The sequence below is a fragment of the Pan troglodytes genome, chromosome 5 (assembly GCF_028858775.2).
Source record: "Pan troglodytes isolate AG18354 chromosome 5, NHGRI_mPanTro3-v2.0_pri, whole genome shotgun sequence".
Classification (NCBI taxonomy): Eukaryota; Metazoa; Chordata; class Mammalia; order Primates; family Hominidae; genus Pan; species Pan troglodytes.
Genome location: NC_072403.2, coordinates 60,640,162 through 60,659,959, shown reverse-complemented (window position 1 = coordinate 60,659,959; position 19,798 = coordinate 60,640,162). Strand labels below are relative to the sequence as shown.

At 37.3% G+C, this 19,798-nt stretch overlaps 1 non-coding gene across 1 annotated transcript; it reads right to left on the bottom strand.

Moving 5' to 3' along the window:
* Nucleotides 1–13,133: 13,133 nt before the first annotated feature.
* Nucleotides 13,134–13,239, bottom strand: LOC112209625 (U6 spliceosomal RNA). The gene has a single exon (XR_002944453.1). It is a non-coding gene; the product is annotated as a U6 spliceosomal RNA (small nuclear RNA).
* Between the last annotated feature and the right edge of the window lie 6,559 nt (nt 13,240–19,798).

Here is a 19,798-nt window from a genome sequence, read left to right as displayed (position 1 = left end):
TTATCCAAGAAGGGAGAGAGGAATAAATCAGTGTTTATTACAAGTGAGGTAGCTTTAAACAACATGAGGAATCTTTCCTGTCCAAAGGGAAAGGTAAATATAGAAACAAAATTATGATGGATAGAAGTGAGAGAAACTTGGAAGTTTTCTCCAGATGGATTTTAAAGGCATTAGCTCAGACAGAGGACTAAAATGAGAGTAAGACCAGAGACTCAAGGAAGCAGTTGTTCTGGGAAATCACTACGGTGTGAAATTAGCAGATGATATATGAAATAATTGCAAAGGAGTACAAAAGAACCCAGTGGAAGTTTGGCCAGTCATTTCTGCATTTGGTCTAATACCATTTAGGGGCCAGAGCAGAAGTGGAAGGAAACAAGACTGGGATAATCCAGGACTGGGATTGACAGAACAGGCACACCAACCATGAAGAAGGTGAGCCTGGGTTAGTGGAAAGGCAACATTGAGGGCTGCCCATGGACTGCTGCTGCTTGGGAGTCTAGCATGGATGCCACTGCTCCTTATTTGTTAGCAAGGCCAATCAAAAGCTGTCTCTAGTGTTTTCTTTCTGTTCTATCAGAAGATAAAAAGGGACTAATCTCTTCTCTCCTGATCATTATCAGCTCAGGTTTATTGGGGGTTCATCCTGCTTTCATTCAAATGCTCAGCCGTATGATATTAATATCCTTTATATATGAGTGGCAAAAAGGTACAATGATCTAGCAGAGCCCTAATGAACTATGGCATACAGAAGAAATTTATTATACACCTGATTGGATAAGAATTGACAGGTTAGGTACTAGCACTGATAGAACACTATGTAGCATCTTAAAAAAATAGATTTCAAGGTATTAATTCCAGAGGAAAGCTGATTAAATGGAACATTTAGGGATTCAACATATTATTCTAAATTAGGCACATGATAAAATGTTATCTTTGATATGAAAGAGATAAGTAAAAATTCAACAATTTGGCTTTTCAGAAGCTTTTATGTATATATAGTGCCATCTCCCTAATAATGTGAGAATTTTTTACTAAAGGTGTTGACTCAACACGATTACAGGATCCCTATGACATTGCAGCATATTTCTCTGATACGGTTTGTCTGCATCCCCACCCAAACCTCATCTTGAATTGTAGCTCCCATAATTCCTATGTGTTGTGGGAGGGACCCGATTGGAAGTTAATTGAATCATGAGGGTGGTTTCCTCCATACTGTTCTCCCAGTAGTCAATAAGTCTCATGAGATTTGATGGTTTTATAAGCGGTGTATTAGTCCGTTTTTATGCTGCTGATAAAGACATACCTGAGACTGGGAAGAAAAGGAGGTTTAATTTGACTTACAGTTCTACATGGCTGGGGAGGTCTCGTAATCATAGCAGAGGGTGAAAGGCACATCTTACATGGTGGCAGCAAGAGAAAATGAGGAAGAAGCAAAAGTGGAAACCCCTGACAAACCCATCAGACCTTGTAAGACTTATTCACTATTGCAAGATTGGCATGGGAAAGACCAGCCCCCATGATTCAATTACCTCCCCCTGGATCCCTCCCACAACATGTAGGAATTCTGGGAGATATAATTTAAGTTGAGGTTTTGGTAGGGACACAGCCAAACCATATAATTCCACCCCTAACCCCTCCAAATCTCATCTCCTCACTTTTCAAAACCAATCATGCCTTTGCAACAGTCCCCCAAAGTCTTTAACTCATTTCAGCATGAACTCAAAGTCCACAGTCCAAAGTCTCATCCAAGACAAGGCAAGTCTCTTCCACCTATGAGCCTGTAAAATCAAAAGCAAGCTGGTTACTCTCTAGATACAATGGGGGTACAGGTATTGGGTAAATTCAGCCATTCCCAATGGGAGAAATTGGCCAAAACAAAGTGGTTACAGGGCCCATGCAAGTCTGAAATCCAGTGTGGCAGTCAAATTTTAAAGCTCCAAAATGATCTCCTTTGACTGTAAGTCTCACATCCAGGTCACACTGATGCAAGAGGTGGGTTCCCATGGTCTTGGGCAGCTCCGTCCCTGTGGTTTTGCATGGTACAGCCTCCCTCCTGGCTGCCTTAATAGGCTGGCATTAAGTGCCTGTGGCTTTTCCAGGTGCATTGGTGCAAGCAGTTGGTGGGTCTACCATTCTGGGGTCTGAAGGACAGTGGCTCTCTTCTCACAGCTCCACCAGGCAGTGCTCCAGTAGGGATTCTCTGTGGGGGCTCTGACCCCACATTTCCCTTCCACACTGCGCTAGCAGAGGTTCTCCATGAGGGCCCTGCTCGTGCAGTAAACTTTTGCCTGGGCATCCAGGCATTTCTATACATCTTTGAAACCTAGGTGGAGGTTCCCAAACCTCAATTCTTGACTTCTGTGTACCCACAGGCTCAGCACCACTTGGAAGCTGCCAAGGCTTGGAGCTTCCACCCTCTGAAGCCACAGCCCAAGCTCTATGTTGGCCCCTTTCAACCATGGCTGGAGCAGCTGGGACACAGGGCACCAAATCCCTAGGCTGCACACAGCATGGGGACCCTGGGCCCAGCCCACAAAACCACTTTTTCCTCCTAGGCCTCCAGGCCTGTGATGGGAGGGGCTGCCATGAAGGTCTCTGACGTGGCCTGGTTACATTTTCCCATTGTCTTGGAGATTAACATTAGGCTCCTTGCTACTTATGCAAATTTCTGCAGCTGGCTTGAATTTCTCCCCAGAAGATGGGTTTTTCTTTTCTATCACATAGTCAGACTGCAAATGTTCCAAACTTTTATGCTCTGCTTCCCCTGTAAAACTAAATGCCTTTAACAGTACCAAAGTCACCTCTTGAATGCTTTGTTGCTTAGAAATTTCTTCCACCAGGTACCCTAAATCATTGCTCTTAAGTTCAAAGTTCCACAAATTTCTAGGGCAGGGGCAAAATGCCACCCGTCTCCTTGCTAAAACACAACAAGAGTCACCTTTGCTCCAGTCTCCAGCAAGTTCCTCATCTCCATCTGAGACCACCTCAGCCTGGCCCTTATTGTTCATATCACTATCACCATTTCTGTCAAAGCCATTCAACAAATCTCCCACATATTGCTGTCTTCTTCTGAGCCCTCCAAGCTGTTCCATCCTCAGTCTGTTATCCAGTTCCAAAGTCATTTCCACATTTTTGGGTATCTTTTCAGCAACACATCACTCTACTGGTACCAATTTACTGTATTATTCTGTTTTTATGCTGCTGATAAAGACATACCCGAGACTGGGAAGAAAAGGAAGTTTAATTTAACTTACAATTCCACATGGCTGGAGAGGTCTCATAGTCATCGCAGAAGGTGAAAGGCACTACTTACATGGTGGTGGCAAGAGAAAATGAGGAAAAACCAAAAATAGAAACTCCTGATAAACCCATCAGATCTTGTGAGACTCAGTCGCTATCATGAGAATAGCATGGGAAAGACCAGTCCCCATGATTCAATTACCTCCGCCTGGGTACCTCCCACAACACTGGGAATTCTGGGAGGTACAATTCAAGTTGAGATTTTGGTGGGGACACAGCCAAACCATATCAAGGGTTTTCCTCTTTTGCTTGGTTCTCATTCTCTCTTGCCTGCTGCCACGTAAGACATGACTTTGCTCCTCCTCACCTTCTGCCATGACTGTGAGGCCTCTCCAGCCATGTGAAACTGTGAGTCCATTAAACTTCTTTTTCTTGATAAATTACCCAGTCCCAGGTATGTCTTTATTAGCAGTATGAGAAAAGACTAATACACACTGCAACCCAGGTTGATATTTTTCCAATGGCATGTACCCTGAGGGCTTCCAACAACATTATATTGAACATGAATGCTTAGCTGATCATACAACAATAGGAAATCGCCTGTTGAGAATGTCACTAGAATTAATAAATATTCACAAAAAAAGTATATCTTGTTACCACCAATGCAGAATATTATCTTTTTGAACCCACCTGAGAGAAGGAAAGTATTTTTTCCCCTGTGGACTTCTGTAGAGAAGTAAGGAGAGTTATATTGGTACCATCTCACATTGCTATCAGAGATATCTAGGACTGGGGAATTAATAAAGAAAAGAGGTTTAATTGGCTCACAGTTCTGCAGGCTGTACAGAAAGCATAGTGCTGGCATCTCCTTGGCTTCTGGGGAGGCCTCAGGAAACTTACAATTATGGCAGAAGGTGAAAGGGGTGCAGGCACTTCACATGGCTAGAGCAGGAGCAGGAGCAAAAGAGAGCGAGGTGGGAAGTGCTACAAACTTTTAAATGACCAGATCTCCTGAGAACTCACTCACTATCATGAGAATGGCACCAAAGGGTCGTGATGCTAAACCATTCATGAGAAATCCACCCCAGGATCCAATCACCTTCTAGCAGGCCCCATCTCCAACACCAGATATTACAATTCAACATGACATTTGGGCATGGACACAGACCCAAACCATATGAAGAATATCAATTAATTCTGATGTTATTTGTAGCCTATTTAAGTGTGTATATATAGATATATAAATTAAGAGTATTCATAGTAAACACATTGTCAAATATATGCTAGCAGTTCTCTGCTTTAAAGAGAAGCAAAAACCACAGGAGACTTTCTCCCTTCAAAGTTTTTCTGTTTTTTTTTGTTGTTGTTGTTTTTTGTTTTTTGAGACAGAGTCTTGCTCTGTTACCCAGGCTGGAGTGCAGTGGCACGATCTGCACCTCTGCCTCCCAGGTTCAAGGGATTCTCCTGCCTCAGCCTCCTGAGTAGCTGGGATTACAGGTGCCTGTCACCACGCCCAGCTAATTTTTTTAAAATATATTTTTAGTAGAGATGGGGTTTCACTGTGTTGATCAGGTTGGTCTTCAACTCCTGACCTCAAGCAATCCACCTGCCTTGGCCTACCAAAGTGCTGGGATTACAGGCATGAGCCACCGTGCCCAGCTCAGAGTTTTATTATTTATTTATTCATTTATTGAGATGGAGTTTCACTCTTGTTGCCCAGACTGGAGTGCAATGGCGTGATCTCAGCTGTCTGCCTTCCAGATTCAAGGGATTCTCCTGACTCAGCCTCCCAAGTACCTGGGACTACAGGCTCGTGCCACCATGCCCAGCTAATTTTGTATTTTTAGTAGAGACAGGCTTTCACCATGTTGCCCAGGCTGATCTGGAACTCCTGACCTCAGGTGATCCACACACCTCTGCCTTCCAAAGTGCTGGGATTACAGATGTGAGCTGCTGTGCCCGGCCCTTCTTTATTCTTTCTTCATCTCTGGTTATGGTGTTACAGAAAAAACATTCTACTTGGAATCACATTTACTTTGGTTTAATTCAGATAACTGCTAGTATAAACTTGGGCAATTTATTTATGGTTCGTCTTCTTTTATTTCTTCATGGGTGAAGCAGGTGCAACACCATTTGTACCACCCACTCTATGTGGATGTTAGGAGAATAAGATAAGGTAATGGAAGGAAAGGGCCCTGAGCTTGTAGTCAGTATAAATTATTACTTTTGTCAACCTAAAAAAAAAGAAAATCAGTAAGTATGTATTTCACAAGTACATTGATCTAAATATGATTTCCAATACAAGTAAAATGTTCTGCATATGAACTCCCCAGGCAATCCAAAGGCTACAAAATATTGAGAGTTTTCTGTATAAAACATTGCTTAGAATAAGTAACTTGAAACTTTTTTTGTAAAGGTGACTTTTATTGCAATAACTGATTTAAGATTGAATACAAACCCAAGCACAAAACATATATACTGAGTCAATATTTTCTATAGTCTTAAAAGATATATACTATGTCAGAAATTTAGATATATTATTAGTCTCCTAACATTTTACAACCCCATAAATATTTTTGTAGACCTTCACATAATTAACTTGACACCACAGTGGATGGGTACCTAATTAACTGAAATGATAATGTGAATGCTTCTAGTTTCATTTTCTAGTCTGGGTTTTATGTCCTGATTAATAACATGCTTTAAAATTTGTATATAAATTAATCAGTGTCTATAAAAACAAATCAAATTCAAATAAATAATAAAAACTTCAAGGATCGGCCGAAGGCGATGGTTCACGCCTGTAATCCTAGCACTTTGGGAGGCTGAGACAGGCAGATCACGAGGTCAAGAGTTTGAGACCAGCTTGTCCAACATGGTGAAACCCCATCTCTACTAAAAATACAAAAATTAGCTGGGCTTGGTGGCAGGCGCCTGTAATCCCAGCTACTCAGGAGGCTGAGGCAGGAGAATCATTTGAACCTGGGAGGCAGAGGTTGCAGTGAGCCAAGATCATGCCATTGCACTCCAGCCTGGTGACAGAATGAGACTCTGTCTCAAAACAAAACAAAACAAAGAAAAAAAACTTCAAGGATTTTTTGATGGAGTCTGCTTCCGTCTCTGCCATATTACTATTTCCTACTGTGAAGATGTTTTGTTGTTGTTTGTTTCTTTGTGAATTCTTTTCAACCCAGTTCCAATTTTAATACTGATTTATTAAACAAAAAAGACAAAATGTTATTCTTTATTTTAGGTTGGAGGTAATAGAAAATAAATTATTAGGCAGTATATTTAATTGATGTTCAAAACAAATTGTGGCCTCAATATATAAAATGAACTGCTTAAAGGTTAAGATTAATCCTGTATTGGAGAAAATAATTTGGATCTTTGTATAGTGATAGTTTTAAAATTGAAGATTAAAAAATAGAATAAAATCTAAGGGGTTAATCATACCAAAAATCAAATGAACAAATCACAGCAAGTTATTTTTTGGATCCCACAAACTCATTCTAAAGTTTATATGATACGGGAGAGGACTTAGAATAGACAACTAAGAACAGTGAAAAGACTAACACAACCAGACTTCAAGACTTACGGTAAAGCTACGGTATTCAAGTCAGAGTGGTATTAGTGAAAAAATAGGCAAATAGAGCCACAGAATAGAATAGAGTCCATTAATAGACCCATGCAATTATAGTCAGTTGATCTTTGACAAAAAAGCATAAGTAATTCAATAGAAAAAGGATAATCTTTTCAACAAATGATGGTTAAACAACTAGATATCCTTATGCAGAAGAAGAAATCTAGACACAAACCCTATACTTTTCACAAAAATTAACTCAAAATGAATCATATACCTAAAAGTAAAATGCAAAACTATAAAACTCCTAGAGAACAAAATAGGGGAACATATAGAGGATCTTGGGTTTGGAGATGACTTTGTAAGTACAACACCAAAAGTATCATCAATTAAAGGAAAAATTATAAGATGAACTTCATGAAAATGAAAAGCTTATGCTTTGTGAAAGACACAAATAATGGATAAACAAACTGTGGTATATCTATATAATGAAATATTATTTAGCGATACATGTCAATGAGCTATCAAGCCATTGAAAGAAATTAAGAAACCATATAAGCAAATTAATAATTGAAAGTAGTCAATCTGCAGGGTGCTTTGGCTCATGCCTGCAATCCCAGCATTATGGGAGGCCAAGGTGGGCAGATCAGCTGAGGTCAAGAGTTTGAGACCAGCCTGGCCAAAATGGTGAAACCCCATTTCTACTAAAAATACAAAAATTAGACCAGGCGTGGTGGTGAGTGCCTGTAATCTTAGTTACTTGTGAAGCTGAGGCAGGAGAATCACTTGAACCCAGGAGGCGGAGGTTGCAGTGAGCCGAGACCGCAACTTTGCACTCCAGCCTGGGCAACAAGAGTGAAACTCCATCTCAAAAAAAAAAGTAGTCAATCTGAAGAGGCTGCATACTATATAATTCCAAACTTATGACGTTGTGGAACGATAAAACTATGGAGGGCAGTAAAAAGATCAATGGTTTCTAAGGGTTGAGGTGAAAGGAAAGGAGAGGTTAACAGGTGAAGTACAGAGGATTTTTAAGGCAGTGAAACTATTCTGTATAATACTGTAATGGTGAATATGTATCATACATTTGCCAAAACCCATGAGTTGACAACACAGAGTGAATTCTAATATAAACTATGGATTTTGATTAGTAACTACCATGAATATTAGCCCATCAATTGTACCAAATGTACTACACTAATACTAAACGTTAATAATAGGAGAAACTATGTATGACGGGAGATATTGGGGGTATATGGGAACTCTGTACTTTCTATTTCATTTTTCTTCATATCTAAAACTGCTCTAAAAAGTAAAATCAACTAGTAAAAATTTAATGAACAAATAACCATGGAGAAAAATGAGATCTTTTATCTAAATCTTTTTACTATTGTGGGTGAAGAACTGAAATTTGTCCACAGTTGCCTCATAAATATGAAGCGAAAATGAGATACTTACAACTGGGCCTTTGATATCAAAAGTAGAAATAAATTTCAATGATGTTCAAATTACTTTTGTAACATCTTCTAGTAATTCTTAAAATGTCTTTTATATCCAGCTCATGACATAGGCATACACATGATTAAAATGAAAAATAATGGTGTACTATCCTTTTTTAGTATATTGAAAACAAAATATTCAGAGCATAAAAATGAGTAAAATCAATCTGAGATAAAAGAAACACCTTGAGACAATATTTTGACAGTTTGCACATTCAAAATGTAACATATTGGATTATTTTGGAATATGAAACATTTTTAATTTATTGGATATTGGTTGACTTCGTTTTCCTCAATGCATAATGCATAATTTGGTGCGATGTTATCTTCATACATTAAGTGTAAAACAACCACTAAATTCTGAAAGTATTAGTTTATTCATTACTAGTGCATGGTAAAAATATCTGTAAATATCAAATCATACTAGTAGTTTGTCCAACAGACTGAAAACCAGTTTCCATTTTAGGAGATCTTTTTGTACAGTCTAGTCTTGAGCAGTTGGTGGCCCATTAGGTGATAAAATGGAGAATCCGTGAATGAGGTAATTGTGTGCAAATTTTACATGAAAGCATTATTTTCTGTGGAGACAATTTACAATTCTCATTCAGTAATGAAGAGGTCTACATATTAAACAAAAATATTATAAAGATGTTATCCTTCTGGATACCTTCCAAGTATTTATGAATTTATTTAACAAATATGTATTGACTACTATGTTATATCTTATAAATCCTGATAAAAAAGATTAAAAATATGTATTTCTTTCATCCAAGAGTGTTGCAGTTCAGTCAGGATATTGTCAAGTAAATAAATGAATACAGTGGAAAAAAATTTTTTTTATTATACTTTAAGTTCTAGGGTACATGTGCACAACGTGCAGGTTTGTTACATTTGTATACATGTTCCATGTTGGTGTGCTGCACCCACTAACTTGTCATTTACATTAGGTATATCTCCTAATGCTATCCCTCCCTCCTCCCCCCACCCCACGACAGGCCCCAGTGTGTTATGTTCCCCTTCCTGTGTCCACGTGTTCTCATTGTTCAATTCCCACCTATGAGTGAGAACATGTGGTGTTTGGTTTTTTGTCCTTGCAATAGTTTGCTGAGAATTATGGTTTCCAGCTTCATCCATGTCCCTACAAAGGACATGAACTCATCCTTTTTTATGGCTATATAGTATTCCATGGTGTATATGTGTCACATTTTCTTAATCCAGTCTATCGTTGATGGACATTTGGGTTGGTTCCAAGTCTTTGCGATTGTGCATAGTGCCACAATAAACATACGTGTGCATGTGTCTTTATAGCAGCCTGATTTATAATCCTTTGGGTATATACCCAGTAATAGGATGGCTGGGTCAAATGGTATTTCTAGTTCTAGATCCTTGAGGAATTGCCACACTGTCTTCCACAATGGTTGAACCAGTTTACAGTCCCACCAACAGTGTAAAAGTGTTTCTATTTCTCCACATCCTCTCCAGCACCTGTTGTTTCCTGACTTTTTAATGATCGCCATTCTAACTGGCATGAGATGGTATCTCATTGTGGTTTTGATTTGCATTTCTCTGATGCCCAGTGATGATGAGCATTTTTTCATGTGCCTGTTGACTGCATAAATGTCTTCTTTTGAGAAGTGTCTGTTCATATCCTTCGTCCACTTTTTGATGGGATTGTTTGTTTTTTTCTTGTAAATTTGTTTAAGTTCTTTGTAGATTCTGGATATTAGCCCTTTGTCAGATGAGGAGGTTGCAAAAATTTTCTCCCATTCTGTAGGTTGCCTGTTCACTCTGACGGTAGTTTCTTTTGCTGTGCAGAAGCTCTTTAGTTTAATTAGATCCCATTTGTCAATTTTGGCTTTTGTTGCCATTGCTTTTGGTGCTCTAGTCATGAAGTCCTTGCCCCTGCCTATGGCCTGAGTGGCATTGCCTAGGTTTTCTTCTAGGGTTTTTATGGTTTTAGGTCTAACATTTAAATCTTTAATCCATCTTGAATTAATTTTTGTATAAGGTGTAAGGAAGGGATCCAATTTCAGCTTTCTACATATGGCTAGCCAGTTTTCCCAGCACCATTTATTCAATAGGGAATCCTTTCCCCATTGCTTGTTTTTGTCAGGTTTGTCAAACATCAGATGGTTATAGATGTGTGGTATTATTTCTGAGGGCTCTGTTCTGTTCCATTGGTCTATATCTCTGTTTTGGTACCAGTACCATGCTATTTTGGTTACTGTAGCCTTATAGTATAGTTTGAAGTCAGGTAGCATGATGCCACCAGCTTTGTTCTTTTGGCTTAGGATTGACTTGGCAATGCAGGCTCTTTTTTGGTTCCATATGAACTTTAAAGTAGTTTTTTTCCAATTCTGTGAAGAAAGTCATTGGTAGCTTGATGGGGATGGCATTAAATCTATAAATTACCTTGGGCAGTATGGCCATTTTCACGGTATTAACTCTTCCTATCTATGAGCATGGAATGTTCTTCCATTTGTTTGTGTCCTCTTTTAGTTCATTGAGCAGTGGTTTGTAGTTCTCCTTGAAGAATTCCTTCACATCCCTTGTAAGTTGGATTCCTAGGTATTTTATTCTCTTTGAAGCAATCGTGAATGGGAGTTCACTCATGATTTGGCTCTGTTTGTCTGTTATTGGTGTATAAGTGCTTGTGATTTTTGCACATTGATTTTGTATCCTGAGACTTTGCTGAAGTTGCTTATCAGCTTAAGGAGATTTTGGGCTGAGACGATGGGGTTTTCTAAATATACAATCATGTCATCTGCAAACAGGGACAATATGTCTTCCTCTTTTCCTAATTTGTTAAATTTGAAGTTTGTATAAAACACTGATCTGACAAATGAAATTATGTTTAAGCATAGACTTGAAGCATAACTTTACTCTTTAAAACTTTTCATCATCCCATTAGCAGAGAGATGAAAGGGATGTGCTAGATGAACTAGGCAGGAGGAGACTTCCAGGCAGGAATTAATATGCATAGAAATAGAAAGGACTCAAGAGGCTTAATGGGTTGGAGAACTACAAGAAATTCTTATGATTTGAGCTCCCAGTATGAGGCATAAAATAGAAAGAAGAAAGTATAGCTGGACTTGTAGGAAGACCACAGATGTAAAGAGCTTCTCATCCAGAGAGAAAATAAAGATCTTAAATTTCAGCCTATATGAGAACTTCTCAGGCTATGCAAAATTACAAGTAGGTTAGATAGTAATCTCTTCAGTCTGCGATGGGTGGGAATTGAGGTTTCTAGAGGAGAATGGCTGGTTGCCTTAGGCTGTAACTTTCTGTATACTTTCATGTGGCACATAAATATCATTTTCTAAATGTTTTATGATGTGTTAAAAGGTAGAGAACTGCTGTGTATGCCAGAGATCCACTGAAAATAGTGCTGAGCTATTAATGACAAGACTATTACTCTGTCTTTATGTCTCTCTCTCTTTCAATTGAAATATATTTTAATGTATCATTAACTAATGACTATATTATTATACATTACTTATTTTCTTTAAATACATATATGGAAAATGTAATAGTTATTTTGGGGGAATACAGTACATTGTTATTAACTGTAGTCACCATGTTCTATGATAGGTCTCCTGAACTTACTCCTCCTAACAGAAAATTGTACCCTTTGACCAGCATCTTTTCCCTTCCCCCACTCAGCCCTGGGTAACCACCATTCTACTCTCTGCTTAGTTTCCACATATAAGTGAGATCACACAGTATGTGTGATCCTGTGTCTGGCTATTTAAGTTAACATAATGTCCTCCAGGTTCATTCCTGTTGTAGCAAATGACAGGATTTCCTTCATTTTTTAAGGCTGAGTAATATTCCATTCCATTGTAAAATTTTTAAAATTTAACTTTTAATTTTTGCTATAATTTTAGATTCACATATAGTTGTAAGAAATAATACAGGTAAATCTTATGTACGCTTTACAATGTTTCCCCCCAATGGTAACATACTGCAGAAACTGCAGTACAATATCACAATTAGGGGATGGACACTGAGAGCAATATTATTCAAATTATCCCAGTTTTATTTGCACTCACATGTGTAAGAACATGTATTTAGTTTTATGCAATTTTACTATAGTTAGGCAGGTTTGCTTACATACGGCTACAGTCAACATACTTACCAACACCACAAAGATCCCTTGTGTTGTGCTTTCATAACCACACTCGTCTTGTTCCTACACCTCTGCCCCATCATCATCCCCTGTCCATACCTCTGAGAATTACTAATATTTCCTCCATTTCAAAAATGTTATTTCAAAATGTTGTAGAAATAGAATTATGGCCAGGTGCATTGGCTCATGCCTGTAATCCCAGCAGTTTGAGAGGCCGAGGTAGGCGGATCAACTGGGGTCAGGTGTTCAAGACCAGCCTGGTCAACATGGGGAAACCCCGTCTCTACTGAAAACACAAAACTTAGCCGGGCATGGTGGGTGCCTGTAATCCCAGCTAGTCGGGAGGCTGAGGCAGGAGAATCGCTTGAACCCAGGAGGCAGAGGTTACAGTGAGCTGATATTGTGCCATTGCACTCCAGCCTAGGCAAAAGAGTGAGACTCCGTCTCAAAAAAAAAAAAAAAAAAGAAATAGAAATAGAATTAAATCATAGTCACACATCATTACCAGTATTTTAATTATATCTATTCTGATAGTTACTTAGTGATACCTCATTGTGGTTTTTGTTCGTTTGTTAGAGGAAGAGGAATTGGAAATAGTTTAAAGCTGAAATGACTCTTAGTTGGGGAAGTCATTTTACTTATTGGAGCCTCAGTTTTCCTATCTGTAAACATTAGAAAAGGAACGCAAAATATGGGACACTTTATGACTTTGTGTTTCATCCTTGTGCAGGAGCCATACTAATCTCCTATGTTGCATAGTATTTTAGTATATGTATTACTAAAGCAAGCACTCACTGTGGTTTAAATTTGCATTTCCTTAATGGCTGATGACATTGCATATCTTTTCATGTGCATATATGCCATCTGTACATATTCTTAGGTGAAGTGTCTATTCATGTTTTGTGCCCATTTTCTAATTAAATTGTTTTTCATTGTTGAGTTTGGAGAGTTTGTTCTGTCTTCTAAATAGCAGCCCTTTTTCAGACATGTGGTTTGTATTTTCTTCCATTGTGTAGCTTGTCTTTTCATCCTCTTCATGCAAGCTCTCACAAAGCAAAAATTTTTAATTTTGATGGGGTTCATGTTATCAATTTTGCCTTTTATGGATCATCTCTTAATGTCAAGTCTAACAACTCTTCACTAGCTTTAGACTTTAAAGACTGTCTCCTATATTTTTTTCTAAAAGTTTTATACTTTTATACTAACATCTATGATTGATTTTGAATAAGTTTTTGTATAAGGTTTGAGATTTAGGTCAAGGCTTATTTTCTTGCCTTTGGATGTCCAGTTGCTTCAGTACTATTTGTTGAAAAGGGTATATTTCCTCCTTGGAATTGCTTTTGCACCTTTTCTAAAATTAGTTAAGTATATTTACGTAGGTGTATTTCTGGGTTCTCTATTTTGTTCCATTAATCTATAATCCCTCTGTCAGTATCATACTGCCTTGTTTACTGTCACTTTATAATAAGATTTTATATCAAATAGAGTAATTTCACCTGTTTTATTCTTCTGTACAAAGATTTTTTTAAAAAGCTATTCTAGAGCTGTGTTTTATTCTGTATATATTTTATAATGAGCTTGTCTATGCTGTAAAAATTCTTACTGGGTGCCGGGCGCGGTGGCTCATGCTTGTAACCCCAGCACTTTGGGAGGCCGAGGCAAGTGGATCATGAGGTCAGGAGTTCGAGACCAGCCTGGCCAATATGGTGAAACCCTGTCTCTACTAAAAATACAAAAATTAGCCAGGCGCGGTGGCAGGTGCCTGTAATCCTAGCTTCTCGGGAGGCTGAGGCAGGAGAATCACTTGAACCCAGGAGATAGAGGTTGCATTGAGCCAATATTATGCCACTGTACTCCAGCCTGGGCAACAGAGCAAGACTCTGTCTCAAAAAAAAAAAGAATTCTTACTGGAATATTGATAGTAATTGTCATTGAAACCACAGAACAATCTGGGGAGAATTAACATTTTTTTCAATGTTGAATTTTCAAATCTATGAACATGTTATGTTTCTATATTTGTTTAGGTTTTCTTTGATTTCTTTCAACAGCATTTAATAAGTTTCCACATATAGACTCTGTACATGTTTCAGTAAGTATATACCTCACTAAGTATTTCATTTTCACTGGACTAATTATAAATAGTATTATGTTTTTAATTTTGGACTATTGAAGTTCATTGGTATTATACAAGTAATATGATTGAATTTTGTGTATTGATCTTGTATTTTGCAAGTATGCTGAACTCATGTATTCATTCTAGAAGCATTTTTATAGATGCCATGGGTTTTCTACAAAGACAATCATGACATCTGCAAGTAGGGGCAGTTTTATTTCTTCTATTTTTCCATCCTTTCTTGTGCACGCTCTCTCTTGCGTGCTCTCTCTCTTTTCCCCCTCTGTTGTGAAAATTGTGTAAGTTCTATTGATTGTTTTCAAGTTAACTGATCCTATCCTCTGTTATCTATGACCTACTACTGAACCTATCCAGCAAGTTTTTTAGATTTTTATATCAGATCTTTCAGTTCTATTATTTACATTTGGTTCTTTTTCATAACCTCTATCTCTTTGCTGAGATTAGAAAGTATTTTTTATTGTTGTTGCAAGGAGATTTGTAATTGCTTCTAGAAAAATTTTTGATGACTGCTTTAAAATTCTTGCCATATAATTGCAACATCTGATTCACTAAGTGTTAGTGACATTAAATTGCTTATCTCATTCAAGTTATAATATTCCTGGTTCTTGCTGTGTCAAGATTTTTTTTCCTTTTTTTATTATGTCCTGAACATTTAGATATTTTATTAGAAGATTCTAGGCCCTATTTAAATATTTTATTATAGTAGGCAGCTCCCTGTATAGTTGTAACATGCAGTTCCACAGTACTTTTTTTTGGCTGTGGTTTCAAAGATAGTTTCATTTTTAGAGTTTTGCCTTGCTGTTTTGTTCTGCTTGATTTATTTAGTGAGGCTGAAGCTCTCCCTGGTCTTTGCTGGTCCTTCTCAATGGGACAGGAGGGGTTGCCTTATGCTGCATCACCTAGTGCCTCAAGGTAAAGAAAAAGCTTTTCTTGCCTATAAGGACAAAGGTCATGTTCCAGGTCTGGCAGCTTGTTGTGATGAGTTCACTTGGCTACCCTCAGTGAGGGAGGGTAGTCTCTAGCATCTCAGGGAAGGACCATGCTTCCCCTGGCTATTTATTCTTAGTGTGGCTCCAGAGTGTGGCACCTCTTTACCAGTGGTACTGGACTTGCCTGGTATTGCTGAGAGAACTCATATTTGATCCAAGAGAGAATGAACCTCCTAGGCATTGGCCAGGGTTGCTTTCTTCTTTTGAGTGAAGGATAGTAAGATGCCCTGTCCTTATGTTGCTTTTCCACTCCCGGGGTTCCTAACCAGTGTGCCTTTGTATTTCTATTTTTTAGAGTTATTGTTTGACTTCATTTTGTATTTTCTCCCCCCTAAGAGATTATAGTTTTACTTAGCAGATAAGAGCAGGGTAAAATTACTCTACAAAATTATGTCTGGACTCTTATTCTTCTTTAAAAACATCATTTTGGTAGTTGTGTAGAGAGTGAGCTGATTGTTAGTAAAACTAGCATCCAACTAAATAACTATCATAATATTCAAGGGTTAAGATGTGGTGAAATGTACCACTGCAGATAGAAAATATATGTTAATTCAAGAGATATTATAATGGTTAAATAAAAAAAAAAAACTTGCGCCCAATAACTTAATGCTTCTTTGATATATATTTGAAGATTTTTGAAAAAAATCTGTGGAACCCTTTCTCTTTAACTTTAAAATAATATTGACAATAATGCAATAAAAACAAAAATCTGTGTTGTTAATTATTGAGTTGTTACTTTGTGATTGACACCGCTAAATGCTTTAAATGGAAAATGCCATTTGATCTTCAAATAGCAAAAATTGTGTTAATTTTATAATTTTAGTAATGTATTTCATCCAATATAGCCAATTCTTCTATTTGTGTTTTAAAATTTTTTTAGTGTAAATTTTAAATTGACAATAATTGTATATACTTATGGGATACAATGTGATGTTTAGATATATGTATAAATTGTGGAATGATTATATTGAGCTCATTAATATACATTAATATACTTATTTTCTTGTAGTCAGAACATTCAAAATATATTCTTTCAGCAAGATGAATATTTAACATATATTTGAAATGTAAAATACATTATTATGAACTGTGATGACTATGCTATGCAGTAGATCTGGAAAACTCATTCTTTTTGTCTAACTGAAACTTTATACCTTATTTATTTATTTATTTATTTATTTATTTTGAGACAGAGTCTCCCTCTGTCGCCCAGGCTGGAGTGCAGTGGCACGATCTCAGCTCACTGCAAGCTCCGCCTCCTAGGTTCACGCCATTCTCCTGCCTCAGCCTCTGGAGTAGCTGGGACTATAGGCGTGCACCACCATGCCCAGCTAATTTTTGTTGTTGTTGTTGTTTTAACAGAGACAGGGTTTCACCATGTTGGCCAGGATGGTCTCGATCTCTTGACCTCGTGATATTCCGCCTCAGCCTCCCAAAGTGCTGGGATTACAGGTGTGAACCACCGTGCCCTGCCAACTTTATACTCTTTGATCAACATCTCCCTACTCCTCCACCCTCCCAACACTTAGCCTCTGGTAACTACCATTCTACTCTATTTGTATGAATCAGCTTTTTTAGATTTCCCAGGTGAGGGAGATCATGCAGTATTTGTCTTCACATGCCTGGCTTATTTCAGGTAGCATAAGATCCTCCAGATTTATCCATGTGGTGGCAACTAACCCTCTTTTTAATGCTGAAAACAATTCCATTGTGTATATATACACATTTTCTTCATCCATTTATCTGTTGATGGACACTTAGGTGGATACCGTTCCTTGGCTATTGTGAATAGTGTCGCAGTAAATATGGAGTGCAGATATCTCTTTGACATACTGATTTCATTTCCTTTGGATATACGCCCAGTAGTGGGATTGCTGGATCATATGGTAGTGCTATTTGTAATTTTTTTTTTGGAACCTCCATACTGTTCTTTATAATAGCTATAGTAATTTACATTTCCATGAAGTGCACAAAGGTATCTCTTTCTCAATATCCTTGCCAACACTTATTTTTTGCCTTTTTGGTAATAGCCATTCTAACAGGTATGAGGTGATATCTCATTGTGATTTTAATTTGCATTGCTCTGATAATTAGTAACATTGAGTGACTTTTCATATATCCGTTGGCCACTTATGTGTCTTCTTTTAATAAATGTTTCTTCAAGTCCTTTACTGTTTTTTAAATTGGGTTATTTGTTTTCCTGCTATTGAGTTGTTTTAGTTCCTTATAGATTTTGGGCATTAACCCCTTATGAAATTCATGATTTGCAAATATTTTCTCCCACTGTGTATGTTGTCTCTTCACCTTGTTGATTGTTTCCTTTGGTGTGTAGAAGCTTCTTAATTTGATATGATCCCATTTGTCTGCATTTGTTTTTGTTACCTGTGCCTTTTGGGTTATATTCAAAAGATCATTGTCCAAAACAGTGTCATAAATTTGTTGTTTTCTTCCAGTGTTTTTACCGCATCAGGTCTTAAATTTAGTCTTTAATCCATTTTGAGTTGATTTTTGTACATGGTGTGAGATGAGAGTCCAGTTTCATTCTTCTGCATATGGATATCTGGTTTTCCCAATACTACTTATAAACTGACTGTTCTTTCCCCATTGTGTCCTCTCAGCACCTTTGTCAAAAATCATTTGACCATAAATATGTGGGTTTATTTCTGACACTTTGTTTGTTCCATTGGTCTATGTATCTGTTTTTATACCACTATGATGCTATTTTGATTACTATAGCTTTGTAGTAATTTTGAAATCAGTTAGTATAGTATCCCCAGAATTTTTTTTTTTTCTCAGATTACTTTGGCTGTTCGAGGTCTTTTGTGGTTTCATATAAATTTTAGTATTGTTGGATGGTTATTTTAGTAATAGTATTTTAGAACTGAGAATGCTATGGTTTAAAGAGGTTAAGAGACGTAACCAATTGCACCTAGCTAATAAGTAATGGTTCTATGATTGGACTCAATTCTTTTTTTTTTTTTTTTAAGCAAATTCTCCCAAATCCTAATGGACTCAATTCTTCTTCTTCTTCTTTTTTTTGAGATGGAGTTTCACTCTTGTTGCCCAGGCTGGAGTGCAGTGGCATGATCTCGGCTTAGCGCAACCTCCGTCTCCCAGGTTCAAGCGATTCTCCTACCTCAACCTCCCAAGTAGTTGTGATTACAGGCATGTGCCATCACAACTGGCTAATTTTTTATTTTTGGTAAAGACAGGGTTTCTCCATGTTGGTCAGCCTGGTCTCAAACTCCGGACCTCAGGTGATCTGCCCACCTTGGCCTCCCAAAGTGCTGGGATTATAGGCGTGAGCCACTGCGCTAGGCCTGGACTCAATTCTTAAACTCTATTATTAACTGATTCTACATTAAATCAACACATAATTGATTAAGTCTAAATTGTTCGTGGTTTAAGGGTTAATTTTTAAAACCAAAATTACAAGTATATATGCTTACTAACATTTTGATATCTCCTTTTAAGTATTCGAAGATATTTAAACCATTTAAATTCTTAACTCTGTACTACTTTCCTCATAAGTAAAAATAAGGACATAGTATCCACAAAAAACAATAATTTTTTTGTGTTCTTAGCATGATTCATGTCATTGACTTTTGCACAACTAATAAGTGTGTTATGTGGCATAAATCAGAGGGTTATATGCCCAGGAAGAGGGCATATTCAACACCAATTGCTATGTAAAGCATTTGGAAATCCTGGAAGTAAACATATTTTATTACCTAACTTTTACTCAGAGAAGAAAGTTTTCATACATAAATTTTTCAGTTGAGGAGCTGGTTTTTCCTTATTGTGGAAGACATAAATACTGCTGCATTTTTAGTGATAATGAAATTTGTATTTAGCCAAGTTGCTTTATTTACATACTGCCTTCATGTTAATAATTTAACATAAACTGTAGTATAATTTAGGGACTAAAAATATCATTCTTGTGTGCTCACAGTAAGTTTTACACTATAATAAGCATATTTTGAGGATTAATTTTGATGAAATTAATATTGCGAGAGGATTTATAATTGTATACAGCAGGCAAAAATGTTTGAGATTTTCATCCAAAAGTAGAATAAAATATATATAGTAGAATCAACGTAATTTATTTTTTATATTACACTATCTTTAATTTCCAGTTACTTAGTTTTCTGGCTCCAAATTTATAGGAATTAGTATGCATACAAAAGGAAGCTGAGGCTCCTGATCAAGAGAAAGTGTTCAAACTGA